The sequence below is a fragment of the Geotrypetes seraphini genome, chromosome 10 (genome assembly GCF_902459505.1).
Source record: "Geotrypetes seraphini chromosome 10, aGeoSer1.1, whole genome shotgun sequence".
In the NCBI taxonomy this organism is placed as follows: Eukaryota; Metazoa; Chordata; class Amphibia; order Gymnophiona; family Dermophiidae; genus Geotrypetes; species Geotrypetes seraphini.
Genome location: NC_047093.1, coordinates 115,821,535 through 115,847,773, shown reverse-complemented (window position 1 = coordinate 115,847,773; position 26,239 = coordinate 115,821,535).

Here is a 26,239-nt window from a genome sequence, read left to right as displayed (position 1 = left end):
AACTTTGTTTAGAACATAGAGCTTAGAGATGTGAAGGAAATGACTACAACGTCACTACAGCTGTATATTGCAAAACCACATCCAATGCACATCCAATTAGATTTGAATCCTAACGGTTTCTATGACGTCCGCCGCTAATTAGGCGTGCTTAGTATATAGAAAGCTTTGGCACAGCCATTTTGCCTATGTAAGACCCCCTCATGTGAGTTGGTGTTTGTGGTGTTCTGTTTCCTCAATGATGAAACTTTGTGCTATGACTTGCCTGTTCTCCTTTATACTCCCTTCTGCCTTTGACACTCCTCCCCACCCCCATTATCTGTATTTCCTTAGTTTATGGATTTTTCTGGGTGTTGGTGTGAGGGATTGTTGGGGACTTAAATTTTGTGTTAAGTGTGGAGGGGAATAAATTGTTAGGGAAAAGAAGGGGCCAGGTCAGGTTACACACAGATGCCCACACCCACCACTCTCCCTGCTTTCATAATGTCATTGTCTGCCCCACCTCCATTTTCCATAGTAGCAGAGTACACCAAAAAGAAAGAGCAGAGGGGGCCTACAACATTCAATTAACTCCATGTGGAATGGATGGGAACCTTTGTTTAAATATGGGAAATATGTCATCAACCAAGGCAGCTACTGCACCAGATGGGATACATATTAATGAGATTCTTAAGTTGAATGCAGGAGAGGTGTCTAGATATGGCCAGACTTGGGGGAGGGGGGAGCAGAGATATGCTGGATAGTAGTCTTGAATGAGAAAAGATAAAAGCAAGAGGTGGAGGATGTCATGGAGGCAAGGAGAGATTAGGGATGCAAGGGTATTTGCTAACAGAAAGGGTGAAAGGTTGCCACTGGGGATGGAAGGAGATTAGGGAGTAACACTAGGTTTTGAGGTGGAATGGAGAGATGGCATGTAGGTTCCAGCCCTCTCCTCCCCTCCCCTGGTATGCATCAAGGAAAATAACAAAAGAGAGGGACAGATGTTGATGCATAGGGAGCTAGGTTGTGAAAGGTGGGATAAGAGGATTGTAAGGGATAGCGCTAATGAGCATGGCATGAGAGACCTGCATCTAATGGAGGTGTCAGCCATCAAATCTACCACGATGCATATCCATTAGGGGTATCCTCAAACCCTTAACTGGCCTAGTGGTCGTTCATGACACTGTTGGGACATACCTCTGTAAACCACATGATACAGCAATGTAGCTCTGGGAAGCACCTAACGAATACAATATAAGCTGAAACACAAACACACTGTCAGCTATATATGTTTCATTTATTTGATGGATTTTATTGTAAAACATAAATCCATTGACTTGCTGTTGTACATAATAGATGGAAATATGCATAATATAGGATGCAACCACAAAAAACAAAAGGGAACAAGCCTGAAGAAGTATTTAATACCTTATTTAACTCAGATGGTGCTCAGAATCCACGGATGGAATACAAAAAACTCAGGATGGGGAACAAACCCCTAAAGAGATTGGTCATTGAAAGTGCTTCATTCTGTTTAGCATGTCCATAACATAGGTGAGTATTCAATGATTCCAAAAAATATAGTTTCAAAACGTGCAAGCAAACTTAACTTAAAAGTCCATACAGCGATGGTCCGGCAGGGTTCAGACGCGTTTTGCCAAGGAGGCTTCTTCAGAGAACCCGCTGTGCTGTGTGCAATTAATAATTAAATGCTTCCTGGTTCAAAGAAAAAAGTTTTTCATTTCCTGTGACAAGGATGAAGTCAGGCAAATGTCCAGGCTGCCAATAGATGGCAACGGGTTGCACCTTAAGATGAAGTCAGGCAAATGTCCAGGCTGCCAACAGATGGCAACGGGTTGCACCTTAAGATGAAGTCAGGCAAATGTCCAGGCTGCCAACAGATGGCAACGGGTTGCACCTTAAGATGAAGTCAGGCAAATGTCCAGGCTGCCAACAGATGGCAATGGGTTGCACCTTAAGATGAAGTCAGGCAAATGTCCAGGCTGCCAACAGATGGCAATGGGTTGCACCTTAAGATGAAGTCAGGCAAATGTCCAGGCTGCCAACAGATGGCAACGGGTTGCACCTTAAGATGAAGTCGGCAACATGGCTCCTGGAGAGCTACAGATCCTTGGAAGGGTGTAATAGTTATTATCCAACTATGATGCCCTTGATGGGAGTTGAAGCTGATGAAGATTGGCACTCAGGCCAGGATGCTATCTGGATGAAAGATCTGCAGTGACTGAACCGTGATATAGAGGCTGTGGCGTGTACATGCAGAGGAGGTCCAGCGGAACCCCAGGGTCCATGCGGCATGACTGGCCTGGGAGTGTTCAGAGGACATAGTGGGTCCTAATGGGGGTCCTTTCCTTTTCCCTTTCCCCGGCCACGGCCTCGACTCCGGCCACGGGTGGCCGGGGGGGAACCTTGCCTGGTGGGAGCCTGGCTGGAGGAGGTCTGGGAGGTGGATTGAGGTCCAGGATCCCCATGGGAGGCAGTCTGGGTGATGAGCTGGGGGAGAAAGTGTGAAAGAATGCCACACATGTTCTCCAGCGCCCGGCGAGTCCCTGCCTGCTCTTCCAGGATTGCAGACTGCTGGGCCACCAGGGAGGCCAGGTGCTGGTTCATTACATGTGTGGCTTCTTTTATCTCAGCCACCTCCCTGATGAGCAAAGTTTGTCTTTGGTGGAGGTGGTCACCCACCTCCACCAATTGACGGTGGAGCTCATCAGGGGGGGCCTCCAGCTCATCACCCTGATGGAAATCTTCCTCCCCCAGGGCTCCAACCTCATCCACCTCTTCTTCCTCCTCCAACTCTTCCCCCTCCTCTACTGCCCTGTTGTCATCATGGGGATGAAGGGGGGGCGCCGGTGCAGCTTGTGCATGAGTGTTCCGAGGAGGAGGGGTGGCGTATGATGTGCCTGCCACTGCTTCCTCCTCCTCCTCCTCATCCCCTTCATCCCTATCAGCAGCAGAAGGAGGATGGGACGCCTCTGCAAAAAGACAAGAAAATACACATTGGTATTAGTTGAAAGCGGTAACATCTGTGAACATCATTTGAATTGCATCACAGGTCACAATACTGTACATCTGGTCATTTACAAGGTATTATGCAGGCTAACATATGGAACATTAGCAACGTATTCCACATGTTAGGCTTCCAAGAGTATCAAAACAGGCAATGGCTTTTATTATATTACTATGAATTGCATTGGTTGTATAGTACTGTTGTAGTTTAGAAAGATATAAAATATGAGTAAAAACACCAACAAGTCAATGGCTTCTATGTAAAGTGATCTTACCTTGGTGCCCCAGGGAAGTATCAATGGCTCCCACAACAGGACCTATTCCAGGACCCACTATGTCCATCACCTCACTCTCCAGGACAGTCAGCTGGAGGTTGCCGCAAGGACCCTGCGCATTAATTCGTTCCTGCTTCCGCCGGACCTCTCTCCGCAGGGCACGCCACCGTTTTTTCAGAGCCTCTATATCACGGCCCTGATGGTGTACAGCATCTATGTCACTGCAGATTCTTCTCCAGATAGCATGCTGGCCTTCTATCCCAATCCTATCAGCTTCCCTCCCAAAGAGGGAATCATAGTTGGCCCCAACTTGGGCCACAAGGATCTGCAACTCTCCATGCAAGAAATTCGATTTTCGCTTTGAAGCCATGTTGCAAGGTGTAGCCATCTTTTCAGGCTACTTATAGAACACGTTCAAAAACACCCCCTGTACAACACCCAATGAGGTGTGATGGGCGTGGTTAGGAAGCGGGCTAAGGAACCGCACCCGAACGGCGCCCAATGGGCATAGAGAAAGTTTTCCCACCATGATGACGTCTCACGCTACATAGGCGTGCATGAGTATAAGAAGGTCCAGGTGAGCAGCGTTTCCTTTCTATACTATCCTATCGCTTATGCAGATGTTTGAGACTTTACTCTGTCTTAGTCTTTTACATTTCTTTCCCTATCTCTGCCTCCCATTTCCCTCTATTCCACAGAGCCATTAATACTGGCCATTCTAATATGTGGTTTTATCTTTTCTAGAAGCAGCTCAGATAGTAAGTCCAGGTGAGAATGATATTTTGTAAGCTACTTTGAACTATCATAGAACTAAAGAAACTAACCAACCAAAAGTGACTTCTCTTTATGGCCTTTCATTGTGTGCTATTGTTTATACTAGTTATTTTATTTCTGTTATCTCCTACTCTCCATTCCACAGGGCTGATAAAAATGACTCGGAAGACTGATAAAGACCATGCTGGTATATATTTTGCTGGTACACAAATGGATATGTAAGTAAAATGGATGTGTTCATACATCTGAGAGGGTTTACTCAGAGTTAAAGTTAATTCTTTGTAGAATCTAATTACAGGCAAATTAAAATCAGGTGAGGAATGGTTCTGTGTACTAACTCATTGATAAGAATAGGTCGGGTATGTTGGGGGGGGGGGGGGAACACTGCCATTCAATGGATATCCAATCAACATGGTTCAGGTGGAAAACTCCTAATGAGTGCCTAATGGCTGCCATATTTAATAAGGATTCTAAAGGTATGTTAGCAGCTCTGTTACTTCTAGGTGTGTGTTCTGCCACAACTTCAGTGTTTAATTTAGGAGACATAGGTCTTTGTTAACAGTTTCTCTCTATTCTTCATTTCAGACCAGAGCAGCAGCTCAGCACACCAGTTTGCACCTAGCCAAACAGTTGTAGGTGAGAATGATATATGGTAACCTTTATTTGCTTACTCTTGAGTCACTCTTCACACAGGTATCCTTAATGACTTTCAGGAACAATAGTAAATTGATAATGTTGGCCTCATAGAACACCATGGCACGCATTCCTGCTGTTATATGCACACAAACTTTTTGTTTTCAGTTAGTCTATTCCCTCACATGAGTTCTAAACAGTAGCAGTGGAGGATTACAGGTGATACTAACCCACACCATCAGCAAGTTAAGGTTATTGCCTTAACACCTATACCACGGTGACATCTAAGCAGCTCAACATATATGAGGTTAACACATTGCTTCAGGGAAGGGAGGACCTTGGGGGTTGAACCCCCCTGTTTGTGAACGTTGTGTAAACCAGCTTCTCCTCTTTTCTGTTTTCAGGTGTCTTAGACAGGCAAGTGCAGTATTGTCAGATGGAGTTTTTATAGTACTGAGAGCAGTGCAGCTGTGAGCATCTTTGTGGTTTCCACACCTGCTTTACCAAAATAGTGCAGCTCAAGAACCAGGAGGATAGATTGAGGTATCTGGCCTTTACTTCCATCACCTTCCGTGAAAGGAAGTAAAACCCACATGTCTCATTTGGATTCTCCTGGTGTGGAGCCAACTCATACTAGCAGTAACCCTATTCGTTAACAACATATCTACCACAGTGACTTATATTCTCTTCCTTATGTAGCCATTTACTTTGGAACAGGGACTGGCTTACTTTGCACATCATAGCTGAGATGTTGTCATCTACCTACAGTTGCATATACCCTTGCATTCACTTACTTTTTTCTTAGATTCTGCAATGATTTGACATCAAGTGGCTAGCAGGTAATAGAATGAATGACAGACCCCAATAAAGATTGTCAAACTTTCTATATGTCACCTTGTTGTTATATTGAAAAGGGCCCATTCAGCAGTCCCTCCTGAACCCCTATCTACCTTGGACTCTGTCCACTAAACTTCTGATGCTACAAGGTTAAAACCACACAGGAAAGTTTAAACCATAACCAACTTTTTTATTAAAATATAAACTTTTTAAAACTTGGAAAACTTTTTTTTTAAATAACTATTTACATACACATAACACAGGGAAAGAGGGTGGGTGCCCCCCAAGAGCAGCTTGAGCTACCTCAGGCGAGGGGGGCAGAAGAGGTGCAGTCATTGAGAGGGTGTATGGCTGCTGGCACCATGCCCTCTTTCGGCTATCAGCCGCAAGAGGGCATGTTCCATCCTCTCCACACACCCTCTCAATACCTGCACCTCCTCCAAGATGGCAGAGTAGGCCGCCATCTCCCTGGCCACCCCCTCCTGAGGCTGGTCGGGCTGCTCCTGGGGGGGAACAGCAAGGAAAGGGGGTGGGATGGGAACAGGAAGGGCAGGAGAGTGAGGGGAAGGGCTATGGGTGGGGGAAGGGGAAGGTCCAACAGGGGATGGTGGTGGTGGTCCTGGAGGTAGTGGTGGGGCAGGCGGTGGGGGGTCCAGGGGGCAGTGGTGGGGCAGGCAGTCCAGGGGGCTAGTGGTGGGGGCAGTGGTGGAGGTCCAGGGGGCAGTGGTGGTGTGGGCGGTCCTGAGGGCTGCCAGGCCTCCTCCTCCTCCTCTATCTCCTCCTCTATCTCCTCCTCTTCCTCTATCTCCTCCTCTATCTCCTCCTCTTCCTCCTCCATCTCCTCTTCCTCCTCTGCCGAGGACCAGGGTGGGGCTCCCTCCATCACCTGCGGGGCCTCCTGAGGGGGTGCCTGCGCTGCTGCTTGACAAGAGAGAAATAGGATACAGTCAGATATGTCCACAACACTTTTGAACATGACATTATTTACTACGTTATTTTCTTCAAATGCTAATAACAGGATGCAAAGCACCTACTCCACTGTAAACATCAAAATATAGCGTAAGTAAGTGAGGCAAGTAGAACACCATAAAGCCATTGTGACATGATATCACAATAGCAGCTTTACTGCAGATTTTATGATTAAGAATGGTTTACAGCTACTCAAGCATTTTCATCTATTTATTCTGGTAAGCTGATCACAAAGAAACACACACTGGACTCATTACTCACCGGCTTGTGCACGCAATTCCTCCCTCACCCCCTCAAGGAAGGCCCGCTCCTGGCGCCTCAGCAGTCGCCCCCTTTTCCTGAGATCCTCAACCTGGATAATAGAGAGAAAGAAAGAACAGAGAGGGAGGGATATGATGAGTGCCATCTAGCACTATGGCATAACATGTTTACTTAAGTATTGACCTCTATAAGCACAAAAAATGGAGTACACTGCCCTCCAAGAGCCCCTATCCGCTTTGGTGTCTGCCTCCACCCCCTTCTGCCACATGTTTTACATGAATTTATTCACGTACACCAGCATTTCCCCTTTCTGTGCTGGAGGCATCGCTATCTCTCTACTGTACCTGGGACAGTGGGGGGGGGGGGGGAGGGGGGGTGTGAGGTGACATGGACAGCATCACAAGGAGGAGGTGGGATTGAACTCACAACCCCAGGGTGCTGAGGCTGTAGCCTATCAGCACTGCCCCACATTACAGCATGTCCTGGTGAGCTTACAATCATGCAGCAGGGGCAATAAAATAGTTTGGTCAGAAGGAGCAGCGTGGCTTGAAACCCCTGACGTCAGGGTACTGACGCTGTCACTTTAAACGTCATGCCACTATCTCCCTAGACCAGCAGATTGATACAGGAGTGTTTAAGGTATTTGAAATGACATAGCAGCACTTTGGGAAAGTTGATGTCAAGATGTTTCGATTACAAATGTGAAGCTTGTGACCCAAAAATTAGTTGTGTGCATGTTGTGAATGGAATAGATGCCTTCTAGGAGCTGAATTTGTCATTTGAAATCCTACTACTGCTCCTTTGGGATGTGCTTTAATTTCAGTATTCAATGTAAAAGATTTATTATGCACAATTGTAGTTTTTAAAAGGAATCAAAATTTACCCACAAAAACATGAACAATTTGATTGAGACAGGGTTCCATCATTACATTTTACATGATTATTTGTGAGGGCCTGACTTGGAATACTTACTTCCCTGGGACAGGAGGCTCTACGATTGTAGCGCCGGGTCAGGCGGGTCCAGGAGTCCCTGAACTGCAGGTATGACCTGCGATGGCCTGCCACTCTGAAATAGTGGTGCTCATGCACTAAAAAGAGCCTGGCCAGCAGCCTGGAGTCTTCAGTGGTGAAGTTTGGCTGTCTCCTGGCAGCCATTTTAGGAGAAATAACTGCGTATGAAGAACGGGCGATTCTATGACGTCACAACGCATAAAAACGCGATGACGTGTTTGTGCCGCTTGGGCGTGCTTGCAGCAGCCGCTCCGCGTTACATCAACACTATAGATTATATCCTAAACCACGCCGATATAGCTGTTATACAAAAAAGTACAGCAGAACGCTTAGAAGCTTACCATGTAAACCTAATGAAACTTCACCTCCCCCAAACACAATGACAATTTGTAAATTAAATAAATGAAGATTGGGAAGTGAGGTTCACATATTTTAGCTTAGCTATGCATGGGTGGGTGGAAAAACAAAATCATATTCTGTCTTTGGTAACCTTAGTCAGGACTTGAACCCCTGACCTTTGGGGAAGATACAAGCAGTGTTTTTAAGCACTGAGCTATGTTGGGGACTTGGGAATGGGAGTCTCCAGAAATGGCTATAGGTACAAGCTTTGAGAAAGGGTAATCATTGCAAGTATTTACAGGTGTATTTGATCTATGCACACCCAATGACTGTGCAAACAGATTTCAAAATTGTAACGGTTATGACGTCAGACGCTACATCGGCGTCGAGAGTATATAAGGATCTTTAAAAAATCATTATTTTGTCTCCTTTAGACTCCCGTGCGTTCGTGCTTCTGGTGGTTGATTTGTGATAGTGTGACTTTGTACTGTGATTGTATTGTTTCTCCTTTCCCCCATCTTCTCCCTTTTGTTGTGTACTTGTCAGTTGTGTCTTTGGTCTGGTATTGGTTTGAGAGATGATTAATGAGTTTGAGTTTGTCTTACATGTGGTGGCCCATGATAGATTGCTGCGCAGAGGAAGGGGTCTGGTGGCGGCCCCGGCCCCAGCCCTGGCCCTGGCCCTGGCCCCGGCCCCGGGGCGTGGGCAGGTTAGAGGTAGAGGAAGAGGTCCGGCTGTGGCCCTGGGGCGTGGCCAGGTTGGAGGCAGAGGCCCAGGCCGACGCCGACGCCAGGCCCCCAGGGTATATAGGCCCAGGGCAAACTTCCTTGATATGACAGATGAGCGGTGTATTGGTCTCTTTAGATTTAATCGGGAGACCATAGTTCATCTCTGTGAGCAACTGCAGGTGGATTTGGAGCGCACCACTCTTAGGGGACATTCCCTTCCAGTTTATGTACAAGTAACTACAGCCCTGGGGTTTTTGGCTACAGGAACCTTCCAAAGGCCCCTGGGAGCTGGGGCTGGCATCAGTCAACCGTCTGTATCCAGGATAATCAATAAGTTTTTGGAAGTCTTTTTAAGGCGTATTGCTATGTTTATCCAGTTTCCGATGAGTGAGGCAGAGCGGCGACGCACAATGAGGGGTTTTGCTCAACTGGCACGTTTCCCCTCTGTCCTGGGAGCTATAGACTGCACACACGTAGCACTCAGACCACCTGCTGAAACTGAAAGGCAATTTAGGAACCGGAGGGCATATCATTCCATGAACATGCAGGTGGTCTGTAGTGCTACCATGGAGGTGACAGATGTGTGTGCCAGCTTTCCAGGGTCCTGCCACGACGCTTATATCCTGGCCCACTCCGGCCTAGGTGGCAGGTTCCAGAGGGGTGAAATCCAAGGTGGATGGCTGGTTGGTGAGTTAACGTACTACTGCAGATAAAGCTTTGCTACATTAACCGCCTTTCTCTCATTTTACCACAGGGTCATGGCTAACTTTGGAGGTGATGCAGAACAATGGACAACAGATATGTGCCCCTTTTCTAATATTGTTTCTCCTTGCAGGTGATCGTGCCTATCCCCTGAGGACATGGTTGATGACCCCAATTGTGCGTCCCCAACAGCCAGAGGAGGAGCGATATAACCGGGCCCTGAACACCACAAGGACCATCGTGGAACGTGCGTTTGGGTTGCTCAAGTCCCGCTTTAGATGTCTACACCGCTCAGGAGGGCAACTGCTGTACAGGCCCGACAAGGTGTCCAGGATGTTTGTTGCCTGCTGCATGCTACATAACCTAGCGCTGAGAAGACGGATGCCAGACCCTCCTGAGCCGGTCCAAGACAGTGACGATGATGAGGACATCCAAGCTAGACGCAGGCCTCTACCTGAGCAAGAAGAGCGTAGGAGAGGGCAGGTGGTCAGGGACAACCTAATAAGAGCCCATTTCTTGGGATAATGGTGAGTATATTTATGTGAACCCCAAACAGCTTCTCTCTCTCTGTCTGTCTCTGTCTCATGTGAGTGAATGTGATGATGCCTCTTTCTCTAGGCTGAAGTTAAAGTTCAGATGTCCCTGACCAGCAAAGCAAGAAGTTATTGGTAGCAGCTCAAGTATTAAAGGTAGAATAATAGGTAAGCTATCTTTGTTTTTGGCCTCATTCACTATGTTGCTCCTGTATATCATTCCATTAGCAGGCTTTATGATGAATTGCCCACATGTCAAATAGCTAACAGCTTTCATACTCTTGTTGCAGGTTGGATGTCCAAGACTTTCATCGTCACCATACAAGGGCATCGTAATGTGCTTCTCGATGGCCTGGTATGAGCTAGCAGTTTAGGACCTCTTGGTTTTTTGTTGTTTTACCAACAACAAATTGTATATCGACACATGCTGGTGTTAGGTTAGCATGTGTGTTGATTGAACACCCCCTTAGTTTTAGGTATAAATGACATCTATATTGGGAGCTCAGAGAAAGCAGATTGGATGAGTTATACTGCTAAAATGTTAAAACTATGGCTATCAGAAGCCTATATGCTGCTCAGCTTTCCACACCTTGTAGGAGTTAATGATGGTATGGGTCTACAAGTTTCTGTGTAGAATAAGACTAGCACCCCCCCCCCCTCCCTTCTCCATGCTGGTACTTCAAGTTCAACTGAAGCTATAGGATAACTGTAGGTATTGTAACAGTTTGAGGTGGGGGACTTTTCCAATGTATTAACATGCTTCCCCTCTTTGCAGGTGTTCGGGCCCAGCTGATCTCCTCCTCCTCCTCATGTGGCTAGCATCTCATCGTGAAGCTGTTCCTGTGATACGGGCGGATCCTGTGACGTATTCCTGATACTTGTGCATAGGTAGGTATGAGACATTTGTGCTCACTTCTACTAACCTTCAACATTCCAACCAGTGTGTGTAGGTTATTAGCTCACATATGGACTCTGTAACAAGGAGGATGGCTTTTATTTCCCTTGCTTCTCTGGCATAAACCTCTGGCCTTTATTCTCTGACCTCCTTACTTTCCTGTCTTTTTCCTACATCCTGCCTTACCCTACCATGAGGAAATCTTAATATTTCACAGGCACTGACATTGTACCCTTTCCTCCTGTAGGCTGGGAGTTGATTTGGACCTAGGAGTGGCTTACTCTGTATACCGGTGTAGCTGTGATCCATCTCAGCAAACTGCAGTTGCATGTGTTACAATTTCACACCGCTTTTCTGGACTTTTGAGTGTCAATGAAATGACATAATATTCTACAATAAAAATCTTAAACCACTTAAGGATGTTGTGATTACTTACCAAAGGAATGCCATTATTGTAGCATATAGGACGGCGAATGTTAAGCGCCTAAACGGAATAGATTCATTCAGTAGTACAGTTCGGTTTTAACACCCTCAACTCCTTCAGCTGACACAATACTCATTTGAATAAAATTACAAGATACAGACCAATCACATCTCATTTTCATCTGAAACAGCACATTAGCAATACCAGATACAAAACATTTGAAAAGTTGAATTTGTGTGTGATCAAGACAGCACTTTTGAACTATGTATTCAACCATACTTGAGAATATGGATTTCGAGTCAGTGAAAGCAGTGCTTTAAACCATTGACCTACCACTTTTTTGTGTCAGCTAATTGTGATATGATAGCTAAGCTGATTATACCTTGGCACATCACTAAGGTATGCTATGACAGGGGAACCAGAGACACAGGTGTAGGTCAGTGAGTAAAAGCACTATATCGATCATCTGTAGGTTGTGAGTTCAAGTCCCGGCTTGTCTTTTACTTGTGGCATATCTACCTTCCAGGTGCACCTTGATGATGTCACAATGAGATCAGCATTGTGCTGCTTGCTACTTCCTCTTCCTGTGAACTGGAAGCCACATTCAGGTTGAATCAGTGTTTTGATTCTGTTTCTTGTTGTGAAGAATGAGCTGATTGTTGCAATGTTTTAAGACCAGGAGAGTCTTCTTTCAAGCAACCTCTCTGAAATAATGTCTCTGGCAAATCGAAAGAAAGCTTATTGCATGACTTAGGTGCCTTTTCTACCAGTCTTTGTGGAACTTAAACGAAGTTTATATGAGGTCTATATGGTGTTCAAAGTCCTATCCTTTGCACTTCCCTGGGACATGAGGCTCTTCTGTTATACCACCAGGTCAGGCAAATCCAGGAGTTTCTCAATTGCAGATATGACCTGTGATGGCCAGGCACTACAAAGTAGTGATGCTCGTTTGGTAGGAAGAGCCTGGTTTGGCTGTGTCCTGGCTGCCATTTTATAGGAAATAACTGCATATGAAGAACAAGTATAGAAAAAAACATCGATGACGTATATATGCCTCATGGGCGTACTTGAAGCAGCTACTATACTCTACATCAATACAGTTCATTACATGCGCAACGACGCCGATATCGCTGTTATACAAAAATGTACAGCAGAACGCTTAGAAGCTTACCATGTAAACCTATTGAAACTTCTCCTGCCCCAAACACAATGACGTTATAAATTAAATAAATGAAGAGGTTCACATGCTTAGCTATGCATGTTTGGGTGGGTGGGTGGAAAAAAAAAATATTCTGTCTTTGGTAACCTTAGTCAGGACTTGAACCCCTGACCTTTGGAACATACATGCAGTGCTTTTAAGCACTGAGCTATGTTGGGGACTTGGGAATGGGAGTCTCCAGAAATGGCTTTAGGTACAAGCTTTGACAAGGGGTAATCATTGCAAGTATCTACAGGTATATTTGATCTAAGAACACCCAATGAACGTCCAAAACTATTTCAAAATTCTAACGGCTTCTATAATGTCAGATGCTACTTTATGGTTAGGGTTAGGGCTACAGTTAAGTAGCTCGGTAGCTCAGTTAGTAAACAAGCTGTACCAGTTATCCATAGGTTATGAGTTCAACTCGCAGCTTGTCTTTTACTTGATTATAACATGAGGGGTTTATGCTGCAGGAGTGTGTTGTTGGGGTGTTGCAGGGGTGTCTAGGATGACACAGAATAGTCACTTGCATTTTCTACAATGCATTTGAATTTCTTAAGATGAAACCTTAGTGAGCCGGGGAGCAAGGTCACCGCAGCCTCACACCTCAGATGAAAAGGTTAATTTATGAGCGATCTGGGACAGTCTTCAGCGACTCGGAGCCCTCCTCCCGGCTGGCCAGAAGGAGGAAGCTTTGGCGGTGGTGATTTTGGTGGTGAGGGAGGGAGGGAGGGAGGGAGGGGGGGAGTCACCTGGCTGCTGCATCTGCACTCCTGCTGGCCACAGACCTACTGATCACAGAGCAGAGATCACAGAAGCACGCAGGTATGTGCGCATGCGTGGCTAGGGTTTATATATATACACGTATCACATCTAATTTTCATCACAAACACATTAGCGAGACTATACACAATACATTAAAAAGTTGAGCTTGGGTTTGATAAAATAAACAGCATAATTTTGACTCTGTATTACATTTATTGAACCATACTTAAGAATATGGGTGTTGCATCCGTGACAACAGTGCTTTACACCATTGAGCTACCAGTCTTTTGCCTCAACTGACTGTGATATGATAGCTAAGTAGAGTATACTTTAGCACATTACTAAGGTATGCTATGACAGAGGAATTAGAGACACAGGTGTAGGTCAGTGAGTAAAAGCACTATCTCGATCATCTGTAGGTTGTGAGTTCAAGTCCCGGCTTGTCTTTTACTTGTGGCATATCTACCTTCCAGGTGCACCTTGATGATGTCACAATGAGATCAGCATTGTGCTGCTTGCTATTTCCTCTTCCTGTGAACTGGAAGCCACATTCAGGTTGAATCTGTGTTTTGATTGTGTTTCTTGTTGTGAAGAATGAGCTGATAGTAGGAATGTTTTAAGACCAGGAGAGTGTTCTTTGGAGCAAGATATCACTTCTAAACTATCCTCTCTGAAATAATGTCTCTGGCAAATCGAGAGAAAGCTTATTGGATGAGTTAGGGTGCCTTTCCTGCCAGTCTTTGTGGAAGTTAAACGAAGTTTATAAAAAGTCTATATGGTGTTCAAAGTCCTATCCTTTCCACTTCTAATAGGAGGTGAGTATGACATTCCTGTATAGCTTTCTGTGTAGCACACATCTACTGGTTCCCACCTTCCATTACTGATAATGTAAGTTCAACACCCACTTGGTACGTTTCATTTTCTAGTTTTCCTTTGAAACATAACATATTTCTTTTCCTTGTATTAATGGTAAATTGTACAATTCTGATACAGTGTTTTAGTTATGTTTTTCATCATCCTATACTTATCAATGCTGAATGTGTGATAATAAAGAGTATATATAAAGTATAATTTAAAAAAAAAACAAATAACAAAAAACAAACCCGTACTCACGTCTATCATGGGTCCATTAGAGACGGTTCAGAAACCTGCGTCTATTTTGCGCGACGAGGGACGTCTATTTTGAGGGACGTCTATTTTGCGCGACGAGGGACGTCTATTTTGAGGGACGTCTATTTTGCGCGACGAGGGACGTCTATTTTGCGCACGTCTATTTTGCGGGACGTCTATCTCACGCCTAAATATAGTTAATTGTTATTTACGTTTACCGGACGTCCAAAGCACGCCTAAGTTAAACGTACTAATAGAGAATTTACTCCTCAGTGCTATCAGTTGTACAAAGACTTAGATGAGGCACAAATTAATATATCCATGCTAAGAACCCAAATTGTTCAAGCTACAAATTCCTTTTTAGCTGTAAATGAACAATTAGAAGAGGCTAAGGCAGAATTAAAGTATTTAAAGTCAAAAGGTCTCCTCACAGATTTTGCCTTTTGCCAGGTGTCACCTTCACCCTATAATCCCTGTAGTCAGTTTATAGAGAAACAGAACACAGTTTTTGTAGCAGGCAAGCGAAAAGGTAAACTAGCTACAGACATAGAACAGGAGGAAGAACAGACAAACAAAAGTGAGGAAAATTCATTACCATGCCAGAGCAATACCAATAGCGCCCCTTTAAGTGACACAGCACCAGTAACAGTAGTGCTGCAGGGACATATGAAGGACAGTGACATTGAAAGAATAGTGGAGAAAGTGGGACCTATGCTTTTTAACATAAATGAATGGTGCAAATGGGCTACTGACATTCACTGGGGTTTAGGGAAATACAAAAGGAACAATGCAGATTTTGATAAGCTTATGCACCTAGCCCTGCGTCCACAGTATTATAAATTTGGATCTCTTGTTCATCCATACCAATTTGTAAAGATGGGCATCGAACAACTATTTTGCTGCACCTCCTTCCAAGTACTTAGAACTCTTTCACCCCTACCAACCGATACACTAGAGCAGTTTGCATATAGAGTGTGGGTAATAAACTCGGTACTTAAAGAATATGAACACTGGCCCAATTCAGAAGATTATGGTCAGAGAGAACATAAAGAATTTCTATTAGAATTATTATCCCCCGCGATTACTAAGCACCTTCTGTTGTTTTCGGAGGACCCTAAAGCTACCCCTTTTGACACTTTACTGCTCAGGATTGGGTCTGTGTAGAAGACCCAGCCAGCTCAAATTATTTCAGTATCAGAAGCTAGGAGGTAGCGTGCTGAAGGATCACCCCAATACAAAAGCACCACACACAGGAAATAGAGGGCATGGCAGAGGTAGTTACAGAAATTCCTCCACTTACATTCCTTTCCATGAACTCAGAGACCAAAAGGAAAGATTAGAAAAAGAGAAAATTAAATGGGAGCAGGATAGACATACAATGCAGTTAGAATTGGACAGAGTAAAAAGTGATTTAACAGCCAGGAAAAACAGTGTTAGTGTATAGGGACTCTGTGTCCGAATACCAAGGTGATTCAAACCTTCACAGCCATGCCGGACTCCTATCACTTACCTGTGGACTCACTTCTGGAGACGCAGGATAAGGGAAAGAAGTCAGACTCAGAATTCAGCTTGAGGTATGTGGCACCTTTGATATTGGACACTTGTGGCTGCCCCAAGGTTAATACTACCATAGAGGGTCAGGATAAATTAACTTTGATTAATACAGGGGCCAGAATCAGGGTTTTTTTTTTAATTAATTAATTTATCAATTTTCAAATAAACAGTCAAGTATACACCTGTACAGAAAGGAGAAGCATTAAAGAAAAATACACATTCCAAGTAAAACAATAATTATAATCAAAGCAAAAGTAATCATAATCTCCTCCTCAACTCCTCAATTAATGGATCCAAATGTAAAGCTGTGAGCCTAACAAGAAAATCTTAGTAATATAACGAAAAAAGAAAACCAGGGACCCTGTTAACTGAGGGAAGTGACAATCAAACAATGAACACTCATGTTATTGTTGTCCCAGCTTTCAGGTACTGGAGATCAGAAAAATGTAGAAATTTGTGAGATTCAGGGTATAAATGATACAGCTTCAAAGTATGTATCTATCCCACAAAGGAACAAAGGAACAAAGGAAAGACATTGTAGAAACCACTGCCAGTACGAGTGAGAATACAGGCAAAGAAATAGTTGAGGTGGCTGGTCTTGCATTAGGTACAGGAATTCCAATTGCTTCTAAAACTTTGGTTCATGAGGTTATTCCTGTGCAGTTAGCCACACAGTGTTGCATGCCAGTGCAGCAGCATGATCGTAATGACATTACTGTGAAATTTAACCCTAAATGTGCATTTTTCTCTGTCCTAGACATGTCTAATGATTTTTGGAATTTGCCCCTTGACTCTGAATGCCAAGATATGACAGTGCAGACAAAAGAAGACAAATCTAGCCTGCACCTGACTTCTGCACTGTAGTTCCCACTCCTCAGAGTGCAGTGGGACCCATATGGCAGACATATGGTCCAGGTTGGCCTGAATGGAACATAGATGAAGTTTGCTGTAAGTGACCTTGAGGATGCTGCTAATTTAAAATGTTTTTTTCTTTTCTTTTCCTTAGCAGCAGTACTCATGTGGTCATCTTTGTTTTGTTTTTCTATAACAATGTGTTTATTTGCAGAGTTAAATTCAGCCCTGAATACTTGACAGATGGAAGAATAGATTCATGCCTAAAACTTTGTGTTTTCTGTTTTGTCTATGCCATGTGGTCTGTGTGTTGTCTATTTGTTTTAGTTTAGGAGGTACCCCAGGATACATAACATTGGCCATTTCTAGAGATCTTTTCCCATTTTTTTTTTTTTTACTAGCCCAGTTGTGCAATGTTCTTTTTACCTATAGTTTCTTAGTCTAGGTGTAGCTTACTTAGGGGTTATATTTTTAAGAAAAGGTTTTACTCTATACAGTGTTTATTCTATGGTGCTCACTAGATTCAGTACACATTTCTGACATAATTTTTTTTAATACATTCAGTACAGACTCATAGTCTCTCTGAAGTGCAGCAGACAAAAATATATCTTTTTGGAATGTCTGATTAAGAACCTTAAGTACCTGATATTGTCTCTCTCTTGCCAAATCTATGCCAGTTTAAATGCATTAATATTGTCATGTTGCCACATTCAGTACAGGAAACCTGGTCTCTCTCTTTTTCTATCTCTTATTTGGATCACACTGGAGTACAGCCGCTGAATGATATCTGGACTCCTTTCAAGCCGGTGTATCCCTCCCTGTATGCACGGACATCATTTCATCCCAAGGGTGAACTTTACCCATTTCAAGTGACTGACAGTCCAGTAGGAACTGACAGTCTCTTTAAACTGGTGAGTTGCATACTTGGGATGAACTGATGTCTGCACAGGATCTAATTCATCCTCCTGCACCCTGACTACAAAGATTTCTCTACTTACTCACACATTCTATAGCACCTCAGAGCTGGACATTTTTGTTTTCACCTGTTCTTTCCACATAATGTTTCCTGTTCGTTGGATCCCCGGATTCATGACAGCCACCTTCCTAAGAACGCTTTGCTGTACAGTTCAACCTATTTACTGAACAACCTACTCCACACCTCTGGTAAATAATGATTTTATGGACATTCCAGACTTTATTTCATATGCTGTGCATCCACTACCTCTTGGTATGGGGAACGAGACATTTCACAAGCTGCTGAACTTTACTGAACTCCATGCCTACACTGAACAACTTAAGAAAACCTCCAAATAAGTGAATCATACTATCACTTTTGAAAATGGACAGATTGCACAAACTGTAGAAAATTTGTTACGAGACGCTCATATCTCAGTTTGGGAACTTTTCTTTGGGTATTCACCCACTGCAAATCATGTATTTCATCCTAAAATTATCTTAATTATTTTACAGATTTTGTTATGTATTGTGATGATTTTCCTTTGCTGTAAAATGAAACACATGGGTATGATACTGGTTTACTTTCAGGGTTTTGTTTGGTTTTTTTTATAAAAAATTGAATAGTATTCTTACTAAATTTATTTGGCTGGGTAGAATTGCTATGGCAACTTTACAAAAGCTGATTGCAAAGGGTGGGGTAAATTTTCTCAATTTTTATAGATACCATCAGGCCTATATTATGCACCAGGGAATGAATTGGATCCTCCCCGAGCTCATGGAGCATCTGCCAGAATGGCTATACCTGGAATGGAAAATTATATCCCCAATGCGACTTTCTCATGTATTAAGTATCAGATTACCTAGCTATGCTAGGGACAACATAATTTTATTGGATACATGGAAAACAATTAAATTTATTGATATATGATATAATTATTTATTAATTTTCAAATGACATTACAAGTATTCATTTGTACAGAAAGTAAATTAGTTGAGATATGACCTATAACAATATAAATCATAAACTATCCAAATAAAATTAAAACAGGAAAAATCTTCCAACCAACTCAACTGTGGATCCAACCAACTCAAAGTGGATCCAAGATTTCTTAAAGCGAACTAAAGAAATATTATTAGAAGATAAATTACAGACAAACTGAGAAAAGGCAGATATATTAATTATGGAGCTGATAGTTTCTCTTTATCCAATCTGGACATGGCCAGAAAAGCTGTTAGTTGTTGTGGTTCAAAGAATACATATTTAATTGAACGGTAGCAGATTATACACTTGCACGGATGTCGCAAGTAAAACGTTGCTCCCAGTGAAGTGACTCCAGGTTTCAACAACAAAAATTCTCTTTGCCGTCTTTGAGTTTCTTTAGAAAGATCAGGAAACATTTGTATTTTGCAACCCTTTCTTTCTGTTTTTAAAGAAAAGTCTCAACATCCATGTTTTATCCAAAGCGAGAGCTACGGTCAAAATCATTGTTGAAGGTACTACTGTTTCTATTTCTGAAGTTTCCAACAGTTCAGATACATTCAATGGTGCTTGATTCAATACATTAACTTGCGTTTGCGCCCCTTCTTTGTTTGGCAAGTAATACACTTGAACAAATGGTGGTAAAGTTTCTTCTGAAACCTATAAAATTTCTATCAGATATCTCCTAAGCATTTCCCTAGGAGTAACTGAAGTCAATCTAGGGAAATTAATTAATCTTAAATTATTATTCCTAGAACTAGTCTTTAAGCCCGTTACATTAACGGGTGCTAGAATATGTGTATATCTGTCTTTCTTTCTTTCTGTCTCACTCCCTGCCCTTGTGTCTTTCTTCTTTTCTTTCTGTCTCCCTCCCTCCTATTATTTGTCTTTCTTTCTATTTGTCTCTCTTTCTGCCCCCTATGCAGCATTTATCTCCCCTTGTCTACTTTCCTGTACAGTAGCCATATCAGCATTCCCTCCTCCTCCATTTCCTTGTGCATCAGCATTTCCCCCCCCCCCCCTACTTCCCTGTGCAGCATTTTCCTCCCTCGGGTGCTAGAATATATATTTGTGTCTGTCTTTATTTCTTTCTCTCTCTGTCTCCTTAGCCACTTTTTCCTGTCCATTCTCCCTTCTTTTTACCTCCCCTGTGTCCACCACCACCCTTTCACTGCTCCCCTTATCCAGCAGCAGCCCTTCTCCCTTTGTTTTACCTCCCCCCTGTCCATCAGTACCTCTTCCTGCTCCCCCTGTCCAACAATAGGCATCCCTTCCTTTTTCCCCCCTGTCCATCATCATCTCTTCCTGCTCCCTCTGTCCAGCAGTAGGTCTCCCTTCATTTCCACCCCACCCCCCGTCCATCAGCATCTCTTCCTGCTCCCCCTGTCCAGCAGTAGGCCTCCCTTCATTTTTTCCCTCTGTCCATCAGCATCTCTTCCTGCTCCCCCTGTCCAGCAGTAGGCCTCCCTTCATTTTTCCCCCCTGTCCATCAGCACCTCTTCCTGCTCCCCCTGTCCAGCATTAGGCCTCACTTCATTTTTCCCCCCTGTCCACCACCACCCATTCAAGCTCCCCTTATCCAGCAGCAGTCCTTCTCCCTTTGTTTTACCTCCCCCCTGTCCATCAGCACCTCTTCCTGCTCCCTCTGTCCAGCAGTAGGCCTCCCTTCATTTCCCCTCCCCTGTCTATCAGCACCTCTTCCTGCTCCCCCTGTCCAACAATAGGCCTCCCTTCCTTTTCCCCCCCCTGTCCATCATCACCTCTTCCTGCTCCCATTCAAGCAGCCTGTGCAGCAGTCTTCACACGCTGCTTCGGGTTCTTCTACTGCCCTGATTTACTCTGGCACGTCCCTGATGACATCATCAGAGACGCGGCAGAGCAAATCAGGGCAGTAGAAGTGCCTGAAGCAGCGTGTGAAGACTGCTGCTTAAATCGCCGGGTAGGTAGTCGGGTCAGCGGCAAGGGAAGGGTTGGTGAGCGGCAAAGGACTCCTGTGGTCTGTTGCAGAGGGCGGCTCGGCTCCATTTCTTGATTCGTTCTGGAGACGGGGGGGGGCAAATGCGCTGTGTTGGGGGGAAGGGTAGGCAGACGCAGGGACCGGGTTGCGCGTTTTCACAGCTTCTGTGGTGCCTTAACTGCAGGAGAGGGAGCGGGTTGTACGTGGCGGGGGAGGCCCGGACTTCCCGAGCTGCAGCTTCTTCGTCGTTGAAAGTCGCCACCGCCGCCACAGCTCCTCTCTCACATCTGTGTAATTTTTTTTTTATTTGAAAGCCGCCGCCAAGCCGTGCATGCGCAGTCGTATTTTCGCGACAGATCAGGGAACACTTTTTTTTAGTGCGCATGCGCGGCCTACCATTTTATTATATTAGATTCTTTTCAAGTGCCTCAATTTTCTTCCGTAAATTGATATTATCTTTAATTAGGGACTGCTGAACTTGTTTGGTCATAGATATTTCTTGATCAAGCTTTTGAGTAGTGTTCTTTGAAATAGTCACTTCCGTTGACAAATCTTTGAGCTCTCTAGAATGTTGAATCAATTTCCTTTCAATATGTTGGAAATTGGGACTAATTGTCTTAGTGAAATTTACAATCAAATCCCACAGTGAATCTAAAGTCACTTGTGCTGGTTTTTCTATAGTGCAGAATGCTAAAATGCTCACCGTCAAGAGAAGAAAAGTTACCCAGGTTAGGTCCTGGCTGGAATCTTTCACCTCCGGTTACATGACCTTCCCCGGCTTCTTCTGCAGCTGCTCCCTGAACAGAGAGTACTGCCTCAGTCTCCCATGATGACCCTGCTGCCTCTTGGGGGAGTACTTCCCCCATTTCCGGGGTTTCCTCCACCCCTGGGGAACTTGCCAACCGGGGACACGGAGGTGGAGCTCTCGGGTCGGGGCTCAAGGTGATCTCGAGCCCTGGAGAGACATCGCCGGTCTCGCCCCCATCCGGTGCTCTCAACGGGCTTGCTCCCGACTCAGGCAGGGCTGCCTCCTGCATCCGCCGCAACATTTCTTCAATCCTGCCGAATGAGGGCACCTCGGAGCGCCGTGAGGCGCCAACAGCATTCCTGCCCCTTCTCTTCGGCATTCTAGGTAGGAAACAAGCCGATTTGCAAGAAAAAAGGGGAAATAAGAATGGAGCGGTCAGAAGCGTCGCTCTCAGAGCGTCTGCACCGTGGAAATCTTGGATCGGTCACCCATAAGGCAGGAGACTTAAATTTATTGATAAACTAATAGATGTTCCTATATTGAAGTCTACTTTACAGTCCATATAGTTAAACTCCAAGATTCAAATGGGCGGTGCTGGGATCGCCTGGAAGAATTGGATGCAGGCAGGCATTCAGACATTGGATGATGTTATATCCAATGAGAATTTGCTGGAATTTTCACGGCTGCAACAATCATTTGGCATTTTTAAATCTCAACAGTATAGGTGGTTGCAGTTGAAGCAGGCCATTCGGAGTGGGTTCCCTGAATGGAAAAATTTTAAAAATTATTATAGCCTGCAGATCCATTGCTACCAGAAAGATTTAGTAGGACATCAGACTGCTCAGTGGTATAAATTAATTTCTGAATTTTTGAATAAAAAACCTTAAAATAGTCTCAGAGATATTTGGAGCATCGAGATTAAACAGTATATTTCTGTATCTTGTTGGCCACAAATTTGGACTTGGAGGTTGAAATGTACAGCGTCAGCATCTATGAGGCAAACGTGGTTATTTTAATACATAGGATTTTTTGGACCCCAGTTCGTTTACAAAAATTAGATAGTTCCAAATCTAATAGATGCTGGCACTGTCATGCTGATATAGGGACTTTAGATCATCTGTTATTTTTTTGTCCACTGATATTTAGTTTCTAGAAATCAGTTTGGGGACAAATAAATATTGTTTAAAAATTGGATATTCCCTTAACATATGAAGCCATAATTTGTGATACTATGTTACACGTTAAACCTCCCCTTGATAAATATAAAAGCCGTCTTTTCCTGGTTTTGACTGGAATAGCTGTTCAATTGATCACAAAAAATTGGAAAAGCCATGATAGATTAAACTAGACATTTTGGTGGACAAATGTATATAATACATACAAATATGAGAGAATGAATGCAGAATGTTTGGGATCAAGTGTTTCATTTAACAAAGTATGGAGTCCATTGGCTTTATTTGCTGCTTCACATTAATGGTTTATGTATTCTTCTTTAAGTGGGTGGGGAGGGACAGGTAATTGAGAAAATGATATTAATTCTTCATATCAATGTAATAAACAAAGTTGTCTTGTATTATTAATAATTGATAGATGGGTGGGTGGGTAAAGTTATGGTTCTATATACTAATTGTATAAAATGGTGTAATCTCTGTAATATTTTTCTGTATTCAATCAAATGTACTACACTGTTATAGTTTTTAAAATAATAAAATTTTTACAAAAAAAAAAAAGAAACACATGTACATTTCTTTACAACGCATATCCCACAAAGTTCCTTCTAGCTTTTAAGACAGTTATACATGAATTTCCAGTATCTTCTCTGACACTTGATAATTTGTTTAATTTGGCATGGCCTATTGCATTGCATACCAGGGTCAGACATAATATATTATTTAATATCCTATACTTGCATACTCATGATACCTTTATGCCTGAATCTCATGAGAAATCTTCCTGCATCCCTTATGAACAGTTCATTCGCTCAACGACGGGTAAGATATAGCATATTGGGTTTCCCCGCCCAGATAACTGTACAACCTAAGACAGGTTTGAACTCATAATGGGAACTGTTTATCTTCATTGCTTGGAGATTCTGCAGGGCAAAGGGTATGTGCTGATAATGTTGGAGGTAAGAGAGGCATCTGCGAAGGGCAGACTGGCTGTTTATAGAAGGGTACTGCATGCTTGACTTCATTTCAAAGAATAAAAATTAAAATTAAAAAAGTATGGGAGATGTCAGCCTTCGGTTACCCTAACCAATGTCAGCAAAGGCCTGTGGGACATTATATCAATCTGACTCTGGAATGTTGATGCAGTTAGACCCTAAATGCTCCAACACAGAATTCACATACACTAAGCAACCAGCCAGACTGAATTGTTTATCAAGAAGATAGGCTACTTGAATGGGACAAAGAAGCCAGAGACTAATCCCATCTACCATGCCTGCAAGTATCACACCTTCCTTATCAATTAAACTAACTATTGTTTCAAACAGTTTACAAATTATAAACAGAAAGATACTGGGAAATACAATAGTTTCTATATTCAGAATAAGATTCCAAGCTATAAAAGCCTCCTCTCTGCAACACACCTCTATCTCTCTATCTATCTCTCTATCTGTCTCTCTTTCTCTTTAAATCTGGAACCCAAAGCTTAGACCATCCCCTCATCCCCATTTTCTCTCTCTCTCTCTCTCTGCCTCTCCCTGGAACTTCACGCTTCTTTCTGGACTCTGTAAGGCAGGGAAATTGCTTTGCTGTCTCATTAATTGTAATGCTTATGAATATTGCTTTTCTATATTCTTTATGCCATCACCTCTGGCTGTGTTTCTTATTTGATTCTACTCCTGGTGAATATTCTGTGAAGGTATTGAACTCGGGACCTGGCGTTTGTAAGGGCACCTCACTTATCCCTTCCGACCTTAAGTTGTAGGGGTGTGACCAACCTTACAGTCTTCAGGCCCTCCCAATTGCCACCACAGTCCTAGAGCAGCTTATAATTTCTAAATCAGGTTTCCATACATTCTTCTGGCACACTTAATTCTGCTTCAGCCTCACTGCACCACTCCACCTTGTGTCACTGGGGCTATAGTCGTTTTCTGTCTCCATGAATTCCCTTTCTTCACTCTCTACCTCCCATCCCCCTCCCTGGGTGTTTGGGAAAATTTCCTGGCCAGGTTCCTCTCCCTCTGAGAGAACCTCTAGCCCTACCCCCTTAGGCTCCCCTAGGAAATCACAATACCTAGCTGGCTGCTGGATTCCTCTCCCTGCTTGTTGGCCTAGGGTTTGCCGTAGAGTCAGCTAAGGCCCCTTGATCTCCCTGCAGTCTTCCTACTTGAGGCTTACGTGATTACAGAACTTGGTGGCTAACTCCACCCCCTTCTGGGTTGATCTCACGTTTCTCCCTAGCTCTGGGAAAGGAGTAATAGGGGATAGACTGTGGTTTCTGTGCTCTCCCTATCTGAATTTCAGGCTGTGACATCACCTGCCTTTTCTCCCTTCTTTCTTCCTGTACTAAACTTTGCTTTTAGCAGGGTGTCATTGACGTCCGGTTCCCCCCCCCCCCCCCCCCCGACGTCCAGTTCTCCCCCCTGGCGTCTGGCATCTGGATTTCCCCTCCTTGGCCTCCCCACACCATTTACCATATTGAAGCAACCTGCAGTAAGATTGCGATGCCAGTGATCTTGCGCTGCTTTGGTGCTGTTTCCTCTGCCACGGTCCCGCCCCTCCTCTGAAATCAGAGGAGGGGGCGGGACCACGGCGGAGGAAACAGCATGAAGCAGTGCAAGATCGCTGACATCGCGATCTTGCTGCAGGCTGCTTCACTACGGTAAATGGTGCGGGGAGGCCAGAGGGATGAGCAGTCCTTCAGGGTGGGGGGGTGAGCAGTCCTTCGGGGTAGGGCAGCAGGCCTTAAGGGGGGGAGACAGGCCTCCAGGGGGGACAAGCCTTCATGGGGGGGAGACAGGCTTTCGGGGGGACATGCCTTCAAGGGGGACAGGCAGGCAGGCCTTCAAGGGAGGGATAGGCAGGCAGGCCTTTAAGGGGGGACAGGCCTTCAAGGGGGGAGGACAGGCAGGCAGGCCTTCAAGGGGGGGACAAGCCTTCAAGGGTGGATAGGCCTTCAAGGGGGGATAGGCCTTCAAGGGGGGACAGGCCTTCAAGGGGGGGACAGGCCTTTGGGGGTGAATGCCTTCAAGGGGGGGACAGGCCTTCAGGGGTGGGATGCAGACCTTTAAGGGGGACAGGCCTTCAGGGGAGGGGGGCCCTGGTGTAGAAGTACACGGAGGGAAGGGGGGTTCAAAAAGACATGCATATGCTGGACTTTGGGGGGAAGAAATAATGGGTCTGAAAATAGAGGAGAGGGAGAGAGAATATGGATCATGGGACTTAGGGAGGGAAGGAACAGAAAGGGAGAGAAGTTGGACACAAGGGATGGTGTGGAGGGGGGAGAGATGCCGGATGAAAGGGTAGTTAAGAAAAAGTGGATCTGTGGAGGGAGACGAAAAAAGGAAAGATGCCAGACCTCCTGGGGAGGGAAGGGAAACAGAAGGTGAGGACAGAGATGGCAGATGGATGGTTAGCATGCAGAAAGAAGAAAGAAGGAGACCCTGGCAAGCAAGTTATCAGAAGACAACCAGAGCCTTGGACCAACAAGATTTGAAAAATAACCAGACAACAAAAGGTAGAAAAATGAATTTTATTTTCTGTTTTGAGATTACAATATGTCAGAT